This window comes from Budorcas taxicolor, chromosome 5, assembly GCF_023091745.1.
Source record: "Budorcas taxicolor isolate Tak-1 chromosome 5, Takin1.1, whole genome shotgun sequence".
NCBI lineage: Eukaryota > Metazoa > Chordata > Mammalia > Artiodactyla > Bovidae > Budorcas > Budorcas taxicolor.
Window position 1 is genome coordinate 75,414,971 of NC_068914.1, and position 24,847 is coordinate 75,439,817.

Consider the following 24,847-nt stretch of genomic DNA (forward strand, 5'->3'; position numbering starts at 1 on the left):
AACCTGTATGCAAGTCAAGAAGAAACAGTTAGAACTGAACATGGAACAACTGACTGGTTCCAAACTGGGAAAGGAGTACGTCAAGGCTGTATACTGTCACCCTGCTTATTTAACTTCTATGCAGAGTACATCATGTGAAATGCCGGGCTAGATGAACCACAGCTAGAACCAAGATTGCCAGGAGAAATATCAACAACCTCAGATACGGAGATACCACCAGTCTGATGGCAGAAAGCAAAGAAAAAGTAAAGAGCCTCTTGATAAGGGGGAAAGAGGAGAGTGAAAAAGCTGGCTTGAAACTCAACTTTCAAAAAACTAAGATCATGGCATCCAGTCCCATCACTAAATGGCTAACAGATGGGGGAAAAGTGGAAGCAGTGACAGATATTATTTTCTTGGGCTCCAAAATCACTGCAGACGGTGACTGCAGCCATGAAATTAAAAGATGCTTGCTCCTTGGAAGAAAGGTTATGACCAACCTAGACAGCATATTAAAAAGCAAAGATTTCAGTTTGCCGACAAAAGTCCATATCGTCAAAGCTATGGTTTTTCCAGTAGTCATGTATAGATGTGAGAATTGGACAATAGAGAAGGCTACACACTGAAGAATTGATGCTTTTGAATTATGGTGTTGGAGAAGACTCTTGAATCCCTTGGACAGCAAGGAGATCAAGCCAGTCAATCCTAAAGGAAATTAACCCTGAATACTCATTGGAAGGACTGATGCTGAAGCTGAAGCTCCAACACTTTGGCTACCTGATGTGAAGAGCCAACTCAGTGGAAAAGAGCCTGATGCTCAGAAAGGCGGAAGGCAAAAGGATAAGAGGGTAGCAGAGAATGAAATGGTTAGATAACATCACCAACTCAATGGATACAAATTTGAGCAAATTCTGGGAAACAGTGAAGGACAGGGGAGCCTGGCATGCTGCAGTCCACGGAGTCACAAAGACTCTGACACAACTTAGCAACTGAACAACAACATTATATCCCATCCACCTTTGCCCACTCAAGGATTTTACTCTAGTGATTCTCTTTTCTGTCTTCTGCATCAATTTCCCACCTCTAGTCTGTTTTCTTTTAGCATTAAGACCTGCTCCTCCATCTCCAAAACAACCTCTCTCGATTTCACTTCTGCCTGTGGCTATTATCCCATTTTCTCCTTATCATCATAGCAAAAAATTATGTACCACCAATACCTCCAGTTTCCGCCCCTTATTCCTTGAACCCACTGGAATCAGCCTTTAACCCTCACTACTTCTACAAAGGTCACCCATGACCCCAAGTTTACCAAATCTAATGGTCAGTTCCTAGCTATTTTACTTAAAATATCAGCATCATCTGACACTGTGAAACACTTCACTTAACACTTTCTTCATTAGGTTTTTTTTCTGGTTTTCTTCCTGGCTGTGATTTCTCAGTTGCTATTGTTCTTTCCTTCTTGGTCTCCTAAACTCTTCCAACAATTTATTATTATTATTATTATTATTAGCTGCACCACATGGCATGTGGAAACTTAGCACTCTGACAAGGCAGCAAACCTGTGGCCCCTGCAGTGGAAGTGTGGAGTCTTAACCACTGGATCATCAAGAAAGTCCCTCCTAAACTCCTAATGTCAAGGGTTCAAGGTCTCCTTTCATTTCTATGTCCAGTGACTCCAGTCTCTCGCTTTGAGGGAGGTTCCTGACATTGTACAGGAGGCAGTGATCAAGACCATCCCCAAGAAAAGGAAATGCAAAAAGGCAAAATGGCTGTCTGAGGAGGGCTTACAAAAGAGCTAAAAAAAGAAGAGAAGTGAAAGGCAAAGGAGAAAAGGAAAGATATACCCATCTGAATGCAGAGTTACAAAGAACAGCAAGGAGATATGAGAAAGCCTTCCTCAGTGATCAGTGCAAAGAAATAGAGGAAAACAACAGAATGGGAAAGACTAGAGATCTCTTCAAGAAAATTAGAGATACCAAGGGAACGTTTCATGCAGAGACGGGCACAATAAAGGACAGAAATGGTATGGACCTAACAGAAGAGAAGATATTAAGAGGTGGCAAGAATACACAGAAGAACTATACAAAAAAAAATCTTCATGACCCAGATAACCACGATGGTGTGATCACTCACCTAGACCTAGACATCCTGGAATGTGAAGTCAAGTGGGCCTTAGGAAGCATCACTACAAACAAAGCTAGTGCAGGTGATGGAGTTCCAGTTGAGCTATTTCAAATCTTAATAAGATGATGCTGTGAAAGTGCTGCACTCAATATGCCAGCAAATTTGGAAAACTCAGCAGTGGCCACAGGACAGGAAAAGGTCAGTTTTCTTTCCAATCCCAAAGAAGGGCAATGCCAAAGAATGTTCAAACTACTGCACAATTGCACTGATCTCACACACTAACAAAGTAATGCTCAAAATTCTCCAAGCCAGGCTTCAACAGTATGTGAACTGAGAAATTTCAGATGTTCAAGCTGGATTTAGAAAAGGTAGACAAACCAGAGATCAAATTGCCAACATCTGCTGGATCATCAAGAAAACAAGAGTTCCAGAAAAACATCTACTTCTGCTTTATTGACTATGCCAAAGCCTTTGACTGTGTGGATCAACAAACTGTGGAAGATTCTTCAAGAGATTGGAATACCAGACCACCTGACCTGCCTCTTGAGAAATCTGTATGCAGGTCAAGAAGCAATAGTTATAACTGGACAAGGAAAAACAGACTGGTTCCAAATTGGGAAAGGAGTACGCCAGGGCTCTATATTGTTACCCTGTTTATTTAACGTCTATGCAGAGTACATCATGTGAAATTCCAGGCTGGATGAAGCATAAGCTGGAATCAAGATTGCTAAGAGAAATATCAATAACCTCAGATATACAGATGACACCACCCTTATGGCAGAAAGTGAAGAGGAACTGAAGAGCTCTTGACGAAAGTGAAAGAGGAGAATAAAAAAGCTGACTTAAAACTCAACATTCAAAAACTAAGCTCATAGCATCTGGTCTCATTGCTTCATGACAAATAGATGGGGAAACAATGGAAACAGTGACAGACTTTATTTTCTGTCTGTGATAAAATCACTACAGATGGTGATTGCAGCCATGAAATTAAAGACTCCTTGGAAGAAAAGCTATGACCAACCTAGACAGCATATTAAAAAGCAGACATTATTTTGCCAACAAAGGCCCATCTAGTCAAAGCTATGGTTTTTCCAGTAATCATTTATGGATGTGAGAGTTGGATTATATAGAAAGCTGAGTGCTGAAGAATTGAGGCTTTTGAAGTGTGCTGTTGGCGAAGACTCTTGAGAGTCACTGGACTGCAAGGAGATCAAGCCAGTCAATCCTGAAGGAGATCAGTCCTGAATATTCACTGGAAAGACTGATGCTGAAGCTGAAACTCCAATACTTTTGCCACCTGATGTGAAGAACTGATTCATTGGAAAAGACCCTGATGCTGGGAAAGATTGAAGGCAGGAGGTGAAGGGGACAACAGCGGCTAAGATGGTTGGATGGCATCACCGACTTGATGGATATGAGTTTGAGCAAGCTCTGGGAGTTGGTGATGGACAGGGAAGCCTGGCGTGCTGCAGCCCATGGGGTTGCAGAGTTGGACACGACTGAGTGACTGAACTGAACTGAACACCGATGGATATGTAAGTCGCCAACTTAGAATGCTTTTCAGAATTGCAGACCCATATATCCAACTGCCTGTTGGAATTCTCTGCTTAGATATCTAATAGATTCTTAAACCTAAATTCTTAATCTTCTGCCTAAACATGCTCCTCCCTTTCCCATCTCAATTAATTGCAATGTCATTTTTCCTGTCACCTGGGCCCAAAACTTTGGAGTCATCACTGACTCGTCTTTTACTATCACTCCCAACAGTATGTCAGCAAATCCCATTAGCTCTATCTTGAAATATATCTACTATATTTCCACTTTTCATTATCTCCACTATAGCCACTCTGAACCAGTGCCACTTTTGTGTTAAATAAATATATTTAGTGTGCCATTTAAGTCTTATGTAGGTTTACCATATATTTTAAAATTACTTTCTTAATGGTTACTATACAGATTATAAACTACATCTTAACTCACTACTATCTGCTGCTGCTGCTGCTGCTGCTGCTGCTGCTGCTGTTGCTGCTGCTAAGTCGCTTCAGTTGCGTCCGACTCTGTGCGACCCCATAGACGGCAGCCCACCAGGCTCCCCTGTCCCTGGGATTCTCCAGGCAAGAACACTGGAGTGGGTTGCCATTTCCTTCTCCAATGCATGAAAGTGAAAAGTGAAAGTGAAGTTGCTCAGTCATGTCCGACTCTTAGCGACCCCATGGACTGCAGCCTACCAGGCTCCTCCATCCATGGGATTTTCCAAGCAAGAGTACTGGAGCGGGGTGCCATTGCCTTCTCCCCACTACTATCTATTGCAGATTAATTCTAACTTAATTTCAGGAAAATATAGAAACTTTGATCCAATATAACTCTACCCACACTTTCCTTTGTGCTATAATATAAATATCTCAAATATATCTTCATATTAAAACTTAACATTATTTGTCATATAGTTATATCTATACTACCCAATATATTATTAGATATTATTTCACATTATGACTCATGAATATAGTGTTATAATTATTGCTTCATACAATTTCATATTTTTAAAAGATGTTTTGTGAAGAAACAAGAAATATATATTTATATTGTCTTTTTTTCATTCAAGTCTAATTGATTTACAATGTTGAGTTAGTGTCAGGTGGACAGCAAACTGATTCAGAAATATACAGATATATTCCTTTTCAGATTCCTTTCCCTTATAGGATATTATAAATTATTGAGTACAGAGCTATAGCACTATATAATCCTTTATATTAACCCATTTCCAGTGCTCTTCATTTCTTTTTTTTAAAAATTTTTATTTATTCATTTCTTCCTTTGGATTTGTTATTAATACCATCTGATATTGTTTCCTGTCAGCCTGAAGAACTGCTTTTAGCATTTCTTGAGGGCAGTTTCCTCAAAATTGTTTAATCTGAGTATGTCTTAATTTCTCTTTCATTTTTGAAGGCAGCTTTGTGGAATATAAAATTCTTGGTTGAAAAAGAATTCTTGGTAGACAGTTTTGTCTTTCACACTTTGAAAATTCCATTCTACTGCCTTCCAGCCTTCACTGTTTCAGATGAGAAATTAGTAATTACACTGATGTTCCATTGTACACGATGGTGGTTTTGATGCCTTAAAGATTTTTTGTTGTTTAACAGTTTGCATGCTGTGTTTAGGTGTGGATCTCTGTAGTTATCCTAGTTGGGTTTGTTGAGCTACATGCATGTGTAGATTAATGTTTTCAATCAAATTTGCCGAGTTTTCAGACATTATTTTTTCAAATATTTTTTCTAACCTTTCCTTTCCTCTTCCATTACACGTGTGTTGGTCTGTTGTCCCACAGGTCTCTGAGGCTCCATTCACTTTTGTTCCATTCTCATTCTTCCTGTTCTTCAGTAGATAATTTCTGTTGCTCTCTCTTCAAATTCACTGCTTCTTTTTCTCTGCTATCTTGAATCTGCTTTTCAGCCCTTCTAGTGAATTTTTCAAGCATCACTTATTTCTACCCCTGGAAAAAAATTTCAAGTATTGCTTATTTCTACATTCTTAATCATTTTTAAATTTTAAAATAATGTATTTCTTATTGAGTATCTTAATTTATTAATATTACTGTCCTACTTTCTTTTGATTCTTTAAACACAATTTCTTTTAGTTCTTTGAATGTAACTGCTTTGATATCTTTGCCTGCTAAATCCAACTTCTGGGGACATTCAGAGAGAGTTTTTTGCTTTTCCTCAGAACGGGTCATACTTTCCTATCTCTGCATATTTTATTTGAAAGCTAAATTTTTAAATACTGTGTTGTAGCAACTCTGGATTCCTTTTCTCCCTCCAGGCTATCTTCTGTGTTTGCGTGTTAAGTAAGTTGCTTAAATCAATTAAATCTGTCCCCTTTGGAGGGTATGGCTATTGATATCTCTGCTCAGTTTATTTTCTCTTGTTTTTACTTTTTAAGTCTGGCTTCCTAGGGGTCATCCCTGTGTCTAAGTAGCCTAATGGTTAGCTAGTGTTCAAACAGAAATTGGCTTCTGTCCTCTGGTAATGGGTGTGTGGGCAGGGGAGCACATTTAAAGTTCAGGCTGTTTTCAATACTATTTGAGTTTTTACTTTTACTTTCCATTGGGCCCTTTCATAGCTCCTCCATGTACAAATCCTTGAGGTCAGCCAGGAGTATGTGGCTATCTTAGGCCCCGTTCTCAGCTGCAAATGTATACACCTCAGCCAGGAATACTCTTCTCCTAACCACAGTTACAACCTTGGGTTAGTAAAACCATTGGTCCTCTCCTGCTCCCTATTAAGTGAGCCCTTTGACTCTGGCAGCAAAGCTGCCAGTCCTCACAACATCCTCACCTCAGGCAAAATCTCCATGGTGACAAGGCTGGCAGCCCGGCTGGAAAATGGGAGCATCCTCAAGCAAGCGTGTCACAGATTCCCACTGTTATTACTACATTTCAGCAATTGTTCAAACACAAACACTTCTCAGATTATTCTATGCCTTTCGTCGATTTTCAGGGAGCTAAAATGGTTGTCCTCATCAATTTTTTCCAGCTTTGTAGTTGCTTTTTGGGAGAGTTGATTTGCCCACCTCCTCACGCTACCACACCTAGAAGTCCCACCCTTCTCAATAAATAACTGAATAATGAGTGACTAAACCCTGTGTTGGAGAAGGAAATGGCAACCCGCTCCAGTGTTCTTGCCTGGAGAACCCCAGGGACGGGGGAGCCTGGTGGGCTGCCGTCTATGGGGTCGCAGAGTTGGACACGACCGAAGCGACTTAACAGCAGCAGCAGCAGCAAGCCCTGTGTTATCTGTCTTCTACTCTGCCACACTACTGAAACTCTCCCATCAAAAATTATCAGTTGCCTCCCAGGCAGTCAAAAGGCTTTGAGTAAAACAGACATCAGCTGAATTCTAAGTCTGCCACTTAGCAACTGTGTACTCGGGAAGTATATTTATCTTGCCCAAGTCTTGTTTTTTCTTCTGTTAAATGGCTGAAACAACGCCTATGGATACATAATAAGGCACTTCAGGTACAGAGTTCTCGGGTAGGAAGGATAGGACTAGACAGGGATGGGATGGAATGAATCTACCTGGGAAATTTCCAGATTATTATTTTGCCTGTTTCTTAAAAGATCTCTCATCAGGGGTCGCTGCAAGTTTTGTGAATGTTTCTGTTGCTGGATTTACGGTTAAATGAAGCAAGTAGCTGAAGGATGAACTTTCTGAGTTTTCACACTGTCCCAGATTTCTCTTTGCAGAACTTTAAACCTTAGGCCCTGGTTGGTTCATTGTGTTAAATCCATTATGAAAATGTTATTTAAAGCTGTACTATAATTGCAACCTCCACTAATTATTCAATATTGTAGCAACAAAGTATTATTTGTAAGAATTTGATTCTTTTCATATTTATATCCACTATATCTGGCATTCTAATCAGTAAAATGATGCAATAAAATCAATATCATTAAAAAAATAATACCTATGGTGTTACTGTGAGTAGGGAGGGGTAGGAGTAAGCATCTAGACGAACGTTTCAGGGTTCTTTTCCAACAGTGTTTTTGTTTTTCAGGAAGTCTAAGCTTCCATCCAGATGGAGCCTGGGACTCTTTTGGACCTCTTTTATCATCCTCACACTCAACAGAGACATAACTGGTGAGAATGCAAGGATAATAGATGAAAATCCTCTGAGAGTGCATCTATTATACACAACTGTTAAGGTATCATTATGCCTTATTTATGATGTTCTTTGGGAACTTTTAAAAATGCCTCTCTCTCTGGGAACTTCTGATCACAGTAGAATCTCTAAATATGGAGAAGCTACTGAAATTACTCCCCTAACTTCCTTTTTCCCTGGACGTTTTAACCATTATGTTGATATCTTCTGAAAAACCAACACAATAGATAGTTCAGTTCAGTTCAGTCGCTCAGTCGTGTCCGACTCTTTGCGACCCCATGAATCACAGCACGCCAGGCCTCCCTGTTCATCACCATCTCCCGGAGTTCACTCAGACTCACGTCCATCGAGTCCGTGATGACATCCAGCCATCTCATCCTCTGTCGTCCCCTTCTCCTCCTGCCCCCAATCTCTCCCAGCATCAGCGTCTTTTCCAATGAGTGAACTCTTCTCATGAGGTGGCCAAAGTACCGGAGTTTCAGCTTTAGCATCATTCCTTCCAAAGAAATCCCAGGGCTGATCTCCTTCAGAATGGACTGGTTGGATCTCCTTGCAGTCCAAGGGACTCTCAAGAGTCTTCTCCAACACCACACTTCAAAAGCATCAATTCTTCGGTGCTCAGCCTTCTTCACAGTCCAATTCTCAGATCCATACATGACCACAGGAAAAACCATAGCATGGACTAGACGGATTTCAGTCGGCAAAGTAATGTCTCTGCTTTTGAATATACTCTCTAGGTTGGTCATAACTTTTCTTCCAAGGAGTAAGCGTCTTTTAATTTCATGGCTGCAGTCACTATCTGCAGTGATTTTGGAGCCCCCCAAAATAAAGTCTGACACTGTTTCCACTGTTTCTCCATCTATTTCCCATGGAGTGATGGGACCAGATGCCATGATCTTCGTTTTCTGAATGTTGAACCTGTCTTAATCACAAACTCTCAGCTTTTAGGTATTTCTTCTAAGAACGGAAGAGCACGATCCCTGCCCCAATCAGAAATAAAATATAAATTTGGTGGTTCAAGACAGAGAAAAAGGAAAGACTAAATAGAATGCTTGGAATTTGAAATGAAAATAGCATGGCAAGGCTTCCCTAGTGGCTCAGTTGGCAAAGAATCTGCCTGCAATGCAGGAGACCCGGGTTCTATCCCTGGGTCGGGAAGATCCCCTGGAGAAGGAAATGGCAACCCACTCCAGTATTCTTGCCTGGAGAATTCCATGAACAGAGGAGCGTGGCAGGTTAAGAGTCAGACATGACTGTGCAACTAACTGTCACTTTTCTTCACTTTCTAAGAACAGAAGAGCATGGTCCCCCCCCAATCAGAAATAAAACATCAATTTGGTGGTTAAAGACAGAGAAAAAGGAACAACTAAACAGAATGCTTGGAATTTGAAATGAAAACAGCAAGGCAAGACTATCACCATCTTAGGGCTTTACTGAAAATTCAGCTCTTTCTGTAGGAAATACATCTTTAAAAACAACAAAAAACAATTGCTCTTTCCACATGCTTTTATTTTTAAAAACTTATGTATTTGTTATTTCTGGCCGAGTGGCATCTCTGCTGCTGTGAGGGCTCTCTCTCGCTGGGGGAGCAGGGGCCACTCCAGCTGCGGCGCTCAGGCCTCCTGCTCTGGTGGCCCCCTAGCTGCAGAGCGTGGGCTCCGAGTGCGTGGGCTCAGCAGTTGCAACACACAGGCTTAGCTGCTCCGAGGCATGTGGAATCCTCCCAAGTCAGGGATTGAATCCGTGTCTCCTGCATTAGCAGGCGGACTCTTTACCACTGAGCCACCAGAGAAGCCCCTCCACATTCTTGTAAAGTGATGCCTTTTGGTCCTCCCTTTGCTTAGCCAAGCACTCACTATCGTTACTTGCTCTTGCACCTGTCAGCCAGGCTGCCAGCTCTGAAGGAGGGAGTACCTCCACGTGTTTCCCTGGATGCCAGACACTGCTCCTCACTCTCAGATGTAGGCAATGATGGCGCTCATTTTCACTACCTCACTTGGAAACCTTCAGTGACTCTTCACTGTCCCTAAAAGTAGTCCACAGGCTTTTTTAAATTGCATGTGCCTATCAGTGGACTAATGTTTGCACATCCTCTGATACACACACACACGTTATTTTTAAATTATTTATACACTATTATACTTCTTGGAGAAGGCAATGGCACCCCACTCCAGTACTCTTGCCTGGAAAATCCTATGAATGAAAGAGCCTGGTGGGCTGCAGTCCATGGGGTTGCTAAGAGTTAGACACGACTGAGCGACTTCACTTTCACTTTTCACTTTCATGCATTGGAGAAGGAAATGGCAACCCCCTCCAGTGTTCTTGCCTGGAGAATCCCAGGGACGGGGGAGCCTGGTGGGCTGCCATCTATGGGGTCGCACAGAGTCAGACACGACTGAAGTGACTTAGCAGTAGCATTATACTTCTATTTTCTATAAATCATAAACATCTACCAATATAGAGAGTTTAAGAGGATGACATTTAACAAGTAGAATTTGTAATACTTCTTTTCTGTACCTTTTATATACTCTACTCTGGAGACCACTTTTCTGTAGAATAAAATCCAGGTTTTTTTAAAAACCATAGTCTTCAGGGACTTCCCCGGTGGTCCAGCGGCTAACAGCCTACGCTCCCAATGCAGGGGGCCCAACTTCCATCTATTCCTGGTAAGGGAATTAAGAGCCCACCCACATGCTGCAATTAAAGATCGGGCATGCTTCAAGGAAGATCCCACGTGCTGCAACTAAGACCTAGCACCTAGCATAACCAAATAAATAACTAAAATAACAATGAAAACAGAAACACAGCCTTCAAGCTTGGATCTAGGTACCCTTAGGGTACACAGCACAGATGGTATAAGAGGCTCCATTTCCAGATTCTGAGCTACCAAATGTGTCCTCTCCTGGAAGTGATTTGTCGGGGCACGGCTGACATGGAGCTGACTTCTCTTTTCCAGCCTCCTCTTTCCAACTGTTCTGACCCCTCATAAGAGAAAGGCACTCCTCAGCCACCCTGAACTCTGATTTGTTACCAAAGGAAGGGATGATTTGGGAATGGACTATGCCCGAGGCAGAGTCTCTTGAGATCCCGGTAAGAAATGCCAAAAAGGGCAGCACCTTATTTTATCCCCTGAACAGATTCCCAGAAACCCTCTGTGCCCTGGACAGTGACTGTCTTAGAATTAGAAGTCACAAGTGAGGTGCTGGAAGACCTTAAAGTAATATAGTGTTCTTAATTTAAAAACAGAGCTAGGGGCTTCCCAGGTGGCTCAGTGGTAAAGAATCTATTCGACAATGCAGGAGACACTGGTTCGATCCCTGATCCGGACAGATCCCATATGCCAAAAAGCAACTAAGCCTGTGACCACAACTCCTGAGCCTGTGCTCCAGAGCCCAGGAGCCCAACTACTGAGCCCACGTGCTGCAAATATTGAAGCCCACACACTCTAGAGGCTGTGCTCAGCAACAAGAAAAGCCACCTCAATGAGAAGCCAGCGCTCTGCAACTAGAGAGTAGCCTCTGCTCACCACAACTAGAGAAAGCCCTCACAGCAGCAAAGACCCAGCACTACCAAAAATAAACAATTACCAAAAATTTTTTTTAAATGGAGGCTAACTTTTCCTAATAGAAAATAAGCCTGCTTAACTGCCTAGTTTGATCATGTAGACCAGTTTTGCCAACGTAGTGGTATTTTTCATAAGGGAAATGGGCTAGCTCTGTGACTCCTCCTTGCTGATGAAAATACACTTACAGTACTTATCTGATAGACAATACACCAGAAATGTCATCATTCGCAACTATTCCAACTTCTGATGACCACTGCCTTAAACAAACATTCACAATATTCTTAACCACCTCAGACTCTTTCCCACCTAATCTCCTCTTAGCCTTTGCCTTTAATTTAAAAATGGAGCTAGGGGCTTCAGGCTTTGGCCAAACCACACTCAGGCTTCTGGCCATTCTTCCAAGTCTATACCTCTGTGTGTCCACGTTAGTTCCTCCATCAGAAATACCCTTCCTTGTCATCTCTGTATGCTGAATTCCTATCTAATTATCTGCTTGATCTGAAGCACTAATTAGGGCATTGAGGATGCAAAATAAACATAATAATAGCCTTAACCCTATCTTCACAGGATGTAAGAGTCTGTAATGGGAGACAGATAAGCAATGACAATACATGACAGAGCTATGATGGGGAACCACAGGGTGAAGGGAGCTCAGCAGGGGCACCCTCCCTTCACCTGGGGAAGTCAAGGAAATCCTGGAGGAAGCAGCCAGAAGGACAAGACCCGCTGATGAGCAGGAGTTAGCCTGGCATTTTGCAGGGAGGGAGGAGAAGACGACTGACTGGTGCTGAGAGAACAACCGTGAGCTGAATTGACGTTGTTAAGGCAAGTCCTCTGTGAAGTCAGGATTTTCATCACAAGAGACACATTTACCCAACCCTAAGGTCCAGGTAGAAACTTCTACTAAGCTCAACCTCTTTCATGTCTTTGAACGAAGGATCACATTTCTCTCAAAAGCCCAATTTAGAACAGGCTGAAAGTCAAGGGAGAGGTCATCTCTAGAAAAAATTTCCCGTGTGTGTGTGTGTGTGTGTGTGTGTGTGTGTTTTGCCAAACACAAAATATTTGAATCCCAAGCTCAAGTGCTGGGGGAATGGGTAGACTTTTTATATTGGGTTCACCAGAAATAGTGCCCAATGAATACTCTTGAGACATCTGTGAGGAAGGCCAGGGCAGGTTGTACATGTGGCTCTGTTCTGAGGGTGCAGGCACTCTCTAAACAAACGAGTTAACGGAAGAAGAAACACCATAGAAGAAATTCAGTTTCTAGGGGCTGCTTTGTGCCATGCACAAGGAAGGGACCAAGAGGGCTTAGACTGCCTGGGCCTCAGGGCTCCGCCTCCGCTGCCCTCCTGCACTGTTCCAACCCAGAGACCGTGAAAGCACCTTCACCAAGAGACGCTCAATTCCACGGCATGTCACCACGCACTCTACTGATGTGTTATAAGTTGTTGATTTCTATTAAAGACTCTCCTCAACAAATACCGTATAGAAGCGAGGTCTAACAGATGCGGCATCAGCCACTAAAGAATTCCTCTACTGGTGACAATTTCACGCCCAATAACTCTTTGCTCATTCAAAATAGAAAATATACTGAATCTTCTCTGATACAGTCCTTTCTTACATCATCACAGTGGAGTGTCATTTTATTTCTCATCCTGATTTCCTAGTTTATTTTCTTCCAGCATCCATTTGGAGGGTTAACATTTTCTCTGTGACACTATTCACTATGGCAGTAGAATCAGGTAGGTCTCATACATGAGGGCTTAGATATACAAGCACCAAAGGATGTCTCTATAAAACACTGACTGCATACGAAAATGACATGATATGGACCCCAAGAACTACATCACCAGTTAGGTTCCAACAGGTTTATATTGTTGGTAAAGCTACTTCATCTTTTTCAGGAAACCCATTATGAGTTCATCCCAGAAAACAAAAACTCATTTTTGTTAGAATGTTATTATCAAGCTCTGGAGGGTGAGGATTATGATTGATAACACTTTCCTATTACAAATGTTTCCTATCAGTGACACCATATTTTTCCAGATGGGTGGGCCAACTGTATTTCTGCTCTAAATCCTGCTTTCTTCCACTTCCCCAGGAGTTTTCTGATTGTGGCCTTTAACAAAGGTCCCAGCAATGGTAAATTGAGGTTTGTTTTGGAGTATGTATATAAATGTGTTTGCAAATAGGTTTAGATCCTGGTGTGGAAAAAGCCTGCAGTCTCCTAAATAGAAAAATCATCAAGTAAATCAGAACTGACTTAAGAGTTTGGAAAATGGCAGTGTGCCTTAGTGACCTTATATCAAACCATGGCAAGGCCACATTCCAACACATCCCCACTCCCACATTAATTTAATTTCTGTCACCCTCTTCATCTTTTAAAATTCCTTCCATTCAGCAAAATCAGTTCCATTCAACAGAACAAATACATTGTGACTTGTGCACCTTATACCTCCTCATGTGCACTGATGGAAAATACGGTTTTAGTTTTCAGCGTTGCACCTGAGAACATGGCAGGCTGGGGGCTGGGTAATGAAATGAATTAAGCCTCCTCTTCTCGGGAAGCCCCAGGTTTTCCTAACACCCATATACCATATGCCAGTTCATTTAGGCCGGAGGGCTCCTCAAAACTGAGGCCATTTTCTTGCAGGGTCAATTTGGTCTCTTTTTAGACAAACGAACTGCATTTGACTGTTACCTTGGTGTCACAGCTTTCTCTGGGCAAAGGGCCGGACGTTCACCTGCAACCCGTCTCCTCCTTCCCCGGCAAGCTCCTTGCAGCGTCGCGGCGCTTCCAGCAGATGGCGCCGCAGCTGAATTTTCGCGACCCGCTCTCCAAACCAGGAGAAGCGTCTGGAATAAACAGGAAGGGGAATTTGTTTTTTAAAGCATTCTGTTTCAACATATATTACCTTCTTTGTTGAGTCAGAAGCTCTTTTAATTTGACTTATATTGAAATGCATTTGAGATGTTTAAAAAAAAATCAGCGATGACGCAATACCAAATACGGGGTTTGGGGGCGGGGGGTTGTTTTCTTAAGAATTTCCACTCTCACAAATGATTCAGGAAGGAAGCTCTCAAGTAGCATAAACTGTCAGAAGAGCACAGTGGTTCAGAAACGCTAGCAAGGTGTGCTAGGTGAAGAAAGGCAGCCTCAAAAAGACCAACAAGGAGGGGCAGGGGAGAGCCTCGCTGCGCCGCAGCGGAAGTGACCTTCGAGGCAGGCGGGGCGGTGGCCGTGGAAAACAGCGCCGCCTGCTGGTCGAAAGAGAAAAAGCTCGGATCTTGCCAGAGGCTGCGGCGTGGCTCCCTGGACACTTACTCCCCACAGACATTTACAGTCAAGATGCTGCACGTTATGCCCCTTCCCCAACAAAGCTGAAAGTAATGGGCACAACCAGATAAGTCTTTCTGTAGAGAAGAGAAATCTTAGCGGCCCGTTGTGGTTTGGGAATACAGTGTTTCAAAGACCTTCACTGTTGTTAACACTTCCTAAAGCCAAAAATGGTGGATTTTATTATTATGGTATAATTGTTATTTAAAGCAATTCATAAAGGAGAGTGAAAAATAGAACCCTATAGGTGCTCTCTTTCATTTATCCCACCCTGCTTTATTTACAAAATAATAAAAGAGGTGATCAGAAGCAAATTGGAAAAAAACGGGCAGAAGGTTGAATTTCAAGGTGATTGTGCTTATCATTTCTCATTATGGCCCCTCATTTTTATTCCAGGGTTGTTGCAGTTTCATTTCTAGAGTCCCTCCTCCTCTCCCCACTTCCTTTTTCTCTTCACTCATTTGACAGGAGCCTCCGCAGTCATCGGCCTAGAATACGTCATCGTCATCCACTGGGAGAAAAGTGTGGTACCACCTTTCTCCCCCTATGGCTGAAGCCCGCGGATAGAAGATGACGGTTGCGTTTCTGCTCCTGACCCAGCGCGATTGTTGGGAACTGTTAACCTGCAAGATGATGCCAAAGCGCAGCCTCCCTCCTTTTATGCTGTATAGAGTTTTAGGTTGCCCTTCATTAAGCTGATGCTTTCCCCTACAGAGCCCTGTCCTTCACTTTGCCCAGGTGGTGTGCTAATAACCTTCTCCTCCCTTCTACTTGCAGAGATTCAGTGCATTAAGCCTAAGAGTTGTACACCCCCCTTTGTCTTCTTTTAAGGGAGTGAAGACCCATAGGTGGACAATTTTATTTAGATTAGTCATGCTGTTTATGAGATCGATGTTCTCTTGACATGAAAATTTCCATCTCCCATCAAGGCATAGCTGCAGGCATTTATTATAGGCTCTGGTTCAAAGCAGGCCCTCTCTTTGGAGCATTAGCACCAGAAATTCGGAACCTGACTGAAGGAGAAGCTTCATGAGGGTCCAGAAAGAAGGAAAGCTGGGCGCCCAAGTCCTGTTTATGACTACTGTAGCCTTCACAATCTGGATCCAACCAAAGGAACACTGAGAGCACAGTGTCTGGAGTACAAAGAAGAGTAATGGATATACAGTAACTTGACTGAGTCAGGGACAGGATCCAAGACATGCCTGATGATTGTTTATCTGCAGAGAAACAGGAGTAAAGGAGGAGCTGTCTCCCTCAGTGTTACAAAGTGTCCCTGGGGAGAGGACTCAGGAACAGGGCAGCTGATAACATTAACACTGTGTGGGCACACACCTCCCCATCCCCAGGACTGCTGAACCATGCGTTAGTAAACCAATCGGCAGCGACACAGCTCTGAGCCTCTCCTGTCACAGTCCTCAGCGGCAGTCGGCTCCGACAAGGCAAAGTGGCTTTTCCGAGGGGGAGGGGTGCCTGCTTTCTCTTTGTTCTTCCTTGGAAAATAGGCTCTCTCTTAAGTCTCATAACCAGCTGCTTTCATCTCTCAGAGGAAGGCAAAAAAAAAGTTAATTCCCAATAAAAATTTGGACAGCATATTTTTCAGAGCCCTGAACTCTGACTGTGAAATGCAGGGGCAAACTCATTACAATTCTAACACGCTGTAAGTTTTATTCTGGGTTTCTAGGCAAAAATTTCAAAAAGGTGCCCCTCCTTATCAAATAAAAATATAATAAAAAGGTCATCTTCAGAAAGGGGTAATAGAGACAGTGCTTTGAATCCTTCTCAACCTAATAATAGATGTCGTGCACTCTATTCTTAATAATTTCTTCCTCACAGATATGATTTAATGAGCATATTCCTTTGTCTGCTAAGACATAAGGGCTCTCTGAGAAGTCACACTGTTTTATACTACAAGTGATTTTTTTCTCATAAGAATGATTTAATATAGCTCCTTTAAAGATAAAGACATTCAGTATTGTCTGTGTCTGACTTAACGTGTGGAATTAAGAGAAAGGATGTTTGTTCTTGTATCAGGAATAGGCCTGCCACACCCCAGGCACTCAGAGCATCTGCTCCCTGGACTGATTCTTAAACCAAAGCTACACATGGCTTCCGTGCTTGACAGCTGAGGTGGCCTTTTATATCCAGTTGGAATTTCTGTTTGAAAATGGGCTCTGTTGGTCAGAGGAAGCTTAATGGGCTGAGGACTAGCCTAATATTTTGGAAATGCTGTAGGTTCATTTCCTCCCCAAATAAAGTACCTTTGGTCCCTTCAAGTGGCATCCTCAGGCCCTTTAAGACAATTCCAACTTTGGGGGATTTTATGTGCTCACTAAATATCAGGTATTTTGTCCAGAGTAACAGAATATCTGCACATTTGTATTCAGGAAGCGAGGAAGTGAGAACAACTTCCAGCCAGGGACGTAGCCCAGTGTCAGTACGTGACCTGATGGCCCAAGTTCTACAGGTAAGCATCTAAAATGATTCTGAAGCTAGACAAGAAACGAATGAGCAGGTGTTAAAGGATTATATATACCTTTGTAATTAACAGAAAAATTGGATAAAATAGCACTGGGCATGTATAGTCATAATACTACCCTGTGTTTAGGTTATTACCTGTTACCCAGAGAGTATATTACAGAATGCCTTTCATCTGATCGGTTCAAAGGTCTTTCCAGTGTTAAGCTCATACATTAAGGCATTTCAATTTAACAACTAATAAGCACTTTGGGGGCAAGAGCCATGTCTTGCTTGTACTTCCTTTATGTTTTGCACAGTGTGGCCAGCAGGTATTAGACAGTAGGTGCTCAGGGAATTCTATCTTAAAAAAAAAAAAAATATATATATATATATATATATATATAGGCTGTGCTTTAATCCTGAGATTAGGCCTGCCTTTTTTGTCACATCTGAAGAAAATGGCTAGTGGTACTTTGTGGACAGAAAATGCAAGTGGGGATGTTGCAGTTTCTCTGATAATGACCATGGCAGCTGACTTTGCTAGACCAGAAACTGTAAATACGTCACACAAATCATCTCATTTAAACCTCACCACAGCCCAACAGGCTTGGTTTATTATTATTACTATCGCTATTTTACATATGACAAGATATTATTCAAGCCACACAACTAATAGAGAGTCACATCAGGGACTTGAATCTAGAGAGAGATCCAGCTCCAAGGTGCGTGCTTTGAAGTACATTCCTGCTCCAGAGTATCTAATAATGACACTTCTAGTTCCATTTACTACCTTCTTTGAGGGGCTGCCTCATAGCATAATATCTGGAGTGGGAGGGAGAGAGGGAGGAAAGTAAGCAAACACAGTTCATAACGTACACATTTCAGTTTGCGTGGTTTTGATGTTCTTTCCTATATGTTATCTCACTTAATCCCCATAGCACTGTCAAGTATGTTGCTACTGTCTCTTATATATAAGGAATATATCTCTGGAAAACAGGCTGATTTTTTTAAAAGTAAATGCTAAACTTCTTAGCTGAGAGGCAACAAATCTGATAACACTGTCCTTGCCCTAAGCATCTCACCTCCGCTGAGAGTGTTGGTATGAGTTCTTATGTTTCTTTCCTCTTTTACTAACACTCCAATGAGCCGTAAAGCTTACGCTTGTCTCTACTTGTCCCATAAACGCAGATACAATTAAATGTTGACTCACTATGGAATAAGCCATTTCAAAAGCTAAGGCAAGGTAGAGAGGAAACAGTAAAAGGAAATGCTATGTGATGTCACAAAAAGAATGAATTAGATTTAAATACGTGGCTAAGAAAAGATCTCCACAAGGCATAGTAAGTTAAAAAAAGAAAGAAAGGTGAGCAAGCTGTAGAATAAAAAGTACAACCATGGTGCCATTTATGTTTTAGATACGAAACAGTGTAATACGAATATACACACATCTATGCAAACACACACAGAAAACAATTGGTTACACCTCAAATTGATAATAGGTTTATCCAGAGAGAGGACTGGGTCCAGGCTGAGGTGCACAGTATTGGCAGACTTCTTTGTTATCTTTTTATTAAATTAATGTGTATATAAGAGAAAAAAGGACAGAAAAGAAACAAGTGATACTGTTAGAAAATGAAAGGTTAGCAACAAAAAGTAAACGATACAAATACACAAACTAAAATCCACTACCTCATTCATGTCCCTAAGAGACAATAGATTAGAAGAGATTCCTCGTGCCGGCATTATCATTATCAGTTGTATGGTTTTTTAAATGTAACGTTTCCTGACTCTACCAGCACTACAGGGCTGCGAAGTACACTAGGCTTGGAGCCAGATGACTGGGTGCAAGGCCTGACTCTGCCTTTCTCTGTAACCTTGGGCTAATTTCTCAGGGCCCTAGTTTCTTTATCTATCAAGATAATAGTGACATACTTCAGAGGGTGCTTTGAGGAGTGAATGAAATAATGCTCAGGAAAGAACAGCAAAGTCATGCAGACTGACATTTATCAATGTGTTTGTGCTTTCCTTCCCATTCTCTCTCCTCTACTTCAGACAATGATTGTTTTATGTACCTTTAGATGTCTGAATGCCCCACAATGAGGCAGAGTTAAATTAACAAACCATTAATCTTCAGATAACATTTGCTAATAATAGGCCTCCATTACTTGAAGCTATAGTTATGCACATGTGTAGTTTTTAAGCTTAAATAACCTGTATTCATGTATTTATTTTAAGGAATATATCTGTTTGATTCCATCTATAAAATATATTCTTTTCTTATAAAACCTACTTTTGATACAAAAACTACAATATCCGAACAGAGAGGCCATTTAAAGTATAAGCCAAAAATGAATTACACTTTTTTTTTTTTTTTGCATCTTAAAATGTGCTTATTTGTGGTCCTACTAAAATTTCAGGCTGTTCTGAAATTTGAGTAGCCAATTATAAACCTTATAATAAAAAGGATTGCAAAAATAATAAGAGAAATGCTATCACCAATGTAATTAAGCACAAAAGAGAAACATGAACACATTAATAAATATCAGTTGCCTACCACAGCAGCACGCCGCATGATCTAACTGTTTTCAATTACAGCCTCACCTTTGAAACAGAGCCAGGTTCTCATCTGCTTTTGCTGGATGTGCCTGTGTTCAAAGGCGCAGGGACCTGAAGATTTCTAGTGAAGTAAGTAAGAATCCAGTTTAAGTTGTTTTGCAGTTTGAGTTCAGAAGGGATTCATATTTAAAGGAACCAGTTCCAAGCAGACAAAGCACGCCTCCCTCCCAAGCTCCTCCACACCATTAAACTAGGCTGTCATTTTAGAGGTGGGCGCTCATTGTTCACTTTCTTCTACTCTAATTAGACTTGACAGATTGCTCTTCCTAGCTAGACTGGCTATTGCCAAGAACGGAGAGGAAGAGATGAGGCCAACCTTGTCTTTATGCCCTTGGAGTCAGCTCCCCACCCCCATTCCCAGTCCACAGACACAGAAAGGCATCCCCAGCCGCTCAAATCTGTTCTCCTTCCCCTCTGGCCTCCTTCTTACTTGGCTCCTGGCAGTCTCAGCACCGCTGACTTTTCTTACTTTCAATACTGTGAGATTCAAACCCTCATAGGCTGTGTGAGTGGAATAAGTGTACACTAATATTTAATTTATATCTTTCATATTAATACTCTTTTTTTTTTTTTTTTTCTCCTGCAGGCCTGGGGGAAAACAGACCAGCTTACTAAAGGGAAAGACACTGCAGTTCTACCCAGGAGCAGCAAATACTCATTGCTTCATGAGACAGAGCTCTAGAAGGATTCAGGCCCTGGCACTGCGTCCATGCTTCTGAAGCAAATCCCTCACCCCCTGCCTTCAGTTTCTGTATCTGTAAAATGCGATCGATAATTCTTGAACCTTTATCATATCATGTTACACTGGTATTATATAAGAATTAGATAATAAAATTTTACGACTGGAAAGAATCTAAGAGATCATCTAGTCTAGTATCTTTCTTTGGAAGACTGAAAAACACAGTCTGAAAGAAGGAGGCGACAGGCATAGTGTTATGAAATTAGTTCACAGGCTTTAAACACATGGTGCCAAACAATAGCTTGCTAATCAGCTTTGTCACTAACATGCCTTTTCCTGGTTTAGCCTATGCTTGATAAGAAGCTTTATTGGCCAGGAAAGCAACTTGCTTTCTCCAAGGAAGAAATTCCCCTCACCCAAGAGCTATGTTTTCAGAAATGCGTCCCTTTACTAAGAACCAACCCAATGGTCTTGTAATAGAACCTGAGTCACCCAATGCCACCTGCCTCTCACAGTGGCCCAGGCTGACACTCAATAGGCTGAGGTCTGGGGCCCTGCTCTCAAATAGGAGTGGGCCTGTCTTTGACCTAAGCCTGGCTATGCCTACAGCCTTGAGAACTGTGCGCAGTAGAGACTGTCAGGAATTTCTTCTTGGAACAAATCTAGTGTTTCTAGGTTGGAATGTAAATCCCTTCATTTATCATTCATTCACTTACAACCTTTTAATAAAAGCCCATGTTTTGCTTATCCCCTGAAAGCTGATAAGACTACTACAGTGAGTAGGACCCAGCCTCAAGGAGCTTTAGAAAGAACCAGAAGTGTAAATTGCTTAGGTGCAGTGGAGCATGGTGGGAACCAGGATGGAAGAGGAGATGGTCAATTTACCTTGGTGGGGGTTTAAGGAATCAGAAAAATGTCATGGAAGAGGTAATACTTGAGCTGAGCTTTGGGAAATGAAGGTTATTTTCCAGGTGGAGTGAGGCGAGTGCATGGCATTCGGATAGACAGTGAGTCTGGTGCTTGGTGGGGGGCATGGGGAGGGGGGCGGGGGTTTTTTGGTCTGCTTAGTATGAGGAAGCATCGCACTAAACTGGAAATTTAGATAGAGATCAGTGAAAACATTATATGACAAATGAAGAAGTTTAGATTTTACTGTGGCAGCTCATGGGGACCTTTGAAGAGTATCAAACAGGAGAGTAACGTGATCCCAACTGTGGTTTTGAAAGATGGCTCTGACGGCAGCGTAGAAGATAGAATGGGAAGAGGGAGGAAGAAGCAAGACCCAAGACAGAAAGACAATGCAAAAATTTAAGTGAGACAAGACAGCTAATTCAATCTCTTTAAAGAGCCAGGAGGGGGAACTCCCTGGTGGTCCAGTGGTTAAGACTCCACACTTCCACTGCAGGCGGCCAGGTTCAATTCCTGGTGGAGAGACTAAGATCCTGCCAACCACAAGGTGTGGTCAAAAAATTAATTAATTTTAAAAATATTTCAGTGGGAAGGATCAAGGAAGGGGAACTGTTTTACTTTCCAAGAGGCTTCAACTTCATGCAGTGTGTGGACCTTGTCTGGATCTTGATTCAAACAGGCCAGCTCCAAACAGAACATCTGGAAGAAAAACATAGTATTAGATAATATTAAGGCGTCTTGTTAACTTGGTTAGGTGTCAAAATGCTACTGTGGTAGTATAACACAACAGCATACTGAAATGTTTATGAGTGACATGTCATGGTGTCTGGATTTGCTCTAAAACATGGTAGAAATAATAGATGAAGTAGCTATGGCAGAAAGTTAATAATTATTCAGCTCAGATGATGGATATGTAGGGTTTTATTACACTCCATTTATAGCTGAAAATCTTCAAAAAAAAGAGCTAACATTTTGGTAAAGGATCATGATAATATGCTAAGGCTTCCCAGGTGGCCCAGTGGTAAAGAACCCACCTGCCAATGCAGATGCGGGTTTGATCTCTGGGTTGGGAAGATCCCCTGGAGACGGAAATGGCAACCCACTCCAGTATTTTTGCCTGGAAAATCCCACGGACAGAGGAGGTTGGCAGGCTACCTACCATCCATGGGGGGTCACAAAAGAGTTGGACACAATTCGGCAAATAAACAATGAGGTGCTAAATTAAAGAAATTATAATGAGAATGGAGAGAAGAGAGCTATGAGAGATATCAAACAGGCAGAATGAACAGTACTCAGTGACTGATTATAAGTGGTTAGTGAAACTGAAGAACTGCAGTGATTCCCAGTTTTTTGCTTGGGTGGGTGGGGAGATAGCAAAGAGTTTACTCTTTCAGGGATGCAGAATTGGACTTTCAGTGAAACATCAATTTAGTGCTGTGTGGTAGACAATTGGACACATAGATCTTTAAAGCTTAGGAGAGCACCTGGGGTGGGTGGTGTGGATTTGTGAGCTGTCAGCTCACTAGCACGTGGGTGATGATTCAAAGCATTGAAGGAGCATGGCAGGTGAGAAGGGAAGATGGCGGAGGAAGAAGCCCAAGGCATACCTACGTTTAAGAAGTGGGGATAGGAAGAACTTGCAAAAGAGATTGAGAAGAATGGCCAGAAGTGTATGAAGAGAAACAGGGAAAAATAATTTCTGGAGAATCTGTGAAGAAACCGTGGGTGAATAGAATCAAATGTCCCAAGTTAAAAACATGAAACCCATTGGATTTAGCATCTAGATGATAACTGCCAAAGAACATTCAGTAGAGTATAATTTGAAGGGGGGAGAATAAGTGAAGCCTGGAAGATGAGGGGGAGGGTTGGATGGTCCTCATGGGAAGAGGGAAGTGGCTAGAAATGGTTTTTAGATGGATTAGTTCTAGTCCAGTGGGATGATCAATTACCTCTGCTCAAGGGGGTCAGTAGAAGTGAATTCTTGAGAGAAGAAAACAAAACAAAACAAAAAACAACTTTTAGTTAAGGCAAGGAAGAGAAGGGTATTTCCTGTAGAGATTAAGAATGTAGGGTTGGTCCAATAAAGCAAAGATTTTAGATGGCATTAGGAAGAGCATTTTCAAGAAGATCAGCAGTGTCTGAGAGTCACAGGGGCAGAAGGGGACTCTTGACCTCTGGTTGGCATACTTTTGCAACCTCTTCAACAGTCGTCCATATATAATTCTTTCTGCTCTCTGCCATCTTGGACGTATTGAATCTGGAAAATGTTTATAAAGTATAGCTTTGGTCAGGTCAAACCCTTGCCCTAAAATTTTCATTAGCTCCTAATACCTACTGAATTAGGTTTAATACAGATATTGAAAGCCCTTACATAATCTGATTCCAACCTGGTTTTATCAGCCTGATCTTTGGGTGTTTGTTTGCTTGTTTTTGCTATGTTTTATTTTTCTTCTCATGCACCTTCCTTCTAGGATGCTAGGTTATTTGATATTCTCTGAATATATCAATTATATGAAATATTATAGGAAAAGGGCTGAGAAGTATCTAGCATATAGTAACATTCCACAGATGTTAGTTTTGGGATATTGAACCATTTATAATTCCCCTCTAACCATTTCATTCAGTTTTCTTTACCCTAAAGTCTCTTTCCACCTTCTTCATGTCATATAGCAAGATTCAGCTCAGGTGTCATTTATTCTAGGAAGACTTTCCTGGGTTCTCAGGCTGTGGGTGCCCTGTCTGGGCTTCTGCAGCAAGTCCACCTCTCCTGACACTCAGCCTATTAGACTTGTTTATATGTCTGTTTCCTCATTAGAATATAAATTTCCTGCTGGCCAAGGCTGAATTTTTTTTTTAACATATTATAGCATCAGTACTCAGTACAGTACAAGGCATTATATATGCTTTTTAAAAACTGATGTACTTAACAAAGGGCTTCCCTTGTAACTCAGTCAGTAAAGAATCTGTCTGCAATGCAGGAGACTGGGTTTGATGCCTGGGTTGGGAAGATCCCTGGAGAAGGAAATGGCAAGCCACTTCAGTATTCTTGCTTGGAGAATCCCATGGACAGAAGAGCCTGGCAAAGGAACCACAGGGCCGCAAGAGTTGGACACGACTGAGCGACTAAACTACCACCATACTGAACAAAACTTCACGTCCTCTCTTCTTTAAGTACATTTATGTGATGTGTGGCATGGTTTCTTCTATGACATGTTCGCTCTACTCCTGGATGGAAGTGGCCATTATTTTTGTCACCACAGTGTCCCTTCCTGTTCTTTTGGCAACAGGCTTGATTTTCTTCCTGAATTCTCTGCTCTCGAGGTTTGTGATCTGGATGGGGCTTCCCCAACACCCTGTCCCAGGGTGGAGGAAAAGACACAGGCCTAAATCAGCCAGTTATTGTCCTGTTTCCGGTGGCCTAACTGGTTTAGGGGAGCCATGTGCTCTGAGTCTTTCCAATCATAGTAAATCTCAGGACTTTCTTCAGTTACTAGAAAAGGAATTCTTTTCTTTCTCTCCC

The 24,847-nt window shown here is 41.9% G+C and overlaps 1 protein-coding gene and 1 long non-coding RNA gene across 2 annotated transcripts in view; one reads left to right on the forward strand and one right to left on the reverse strand.

Annotated features, from left to right (window-relative positions):
- Positions 1-19,759, reverse strand: part of LOC128048810 (tubulin alpha-1C chain) — a 52,561-nt gene extending 32,802 nt beyond the window's left edge. The window contains exons 1-2 of the mRNA XM_052641249.1: positions 19,725-19,759; positions 14,031-14,185 (exon numbers count right to left, since the gene is read on the reverse strand). The gene's annotated coding sequence lies outside the window, so the exon portion shown is untranslated. The remainder of the gene's footprint in view (positions 1-14,030; positions 14,186-19,724) is intronic.
- LOC128048818 (uncharacterized) lies at positions 17,057-20,466 on the forward strand. Its single transcript, XR_008199406.1, has 3 exons — positions 17,057-17,130; positions 19,719-19,808; positions 20,326-20,466. It is a non-coding gene; the product is annotated as an uncharacterized LOC128048818 (long non-coding RNA).
- Positions 20,467-24,847: the final 4,381 nt, after the last annotated feature.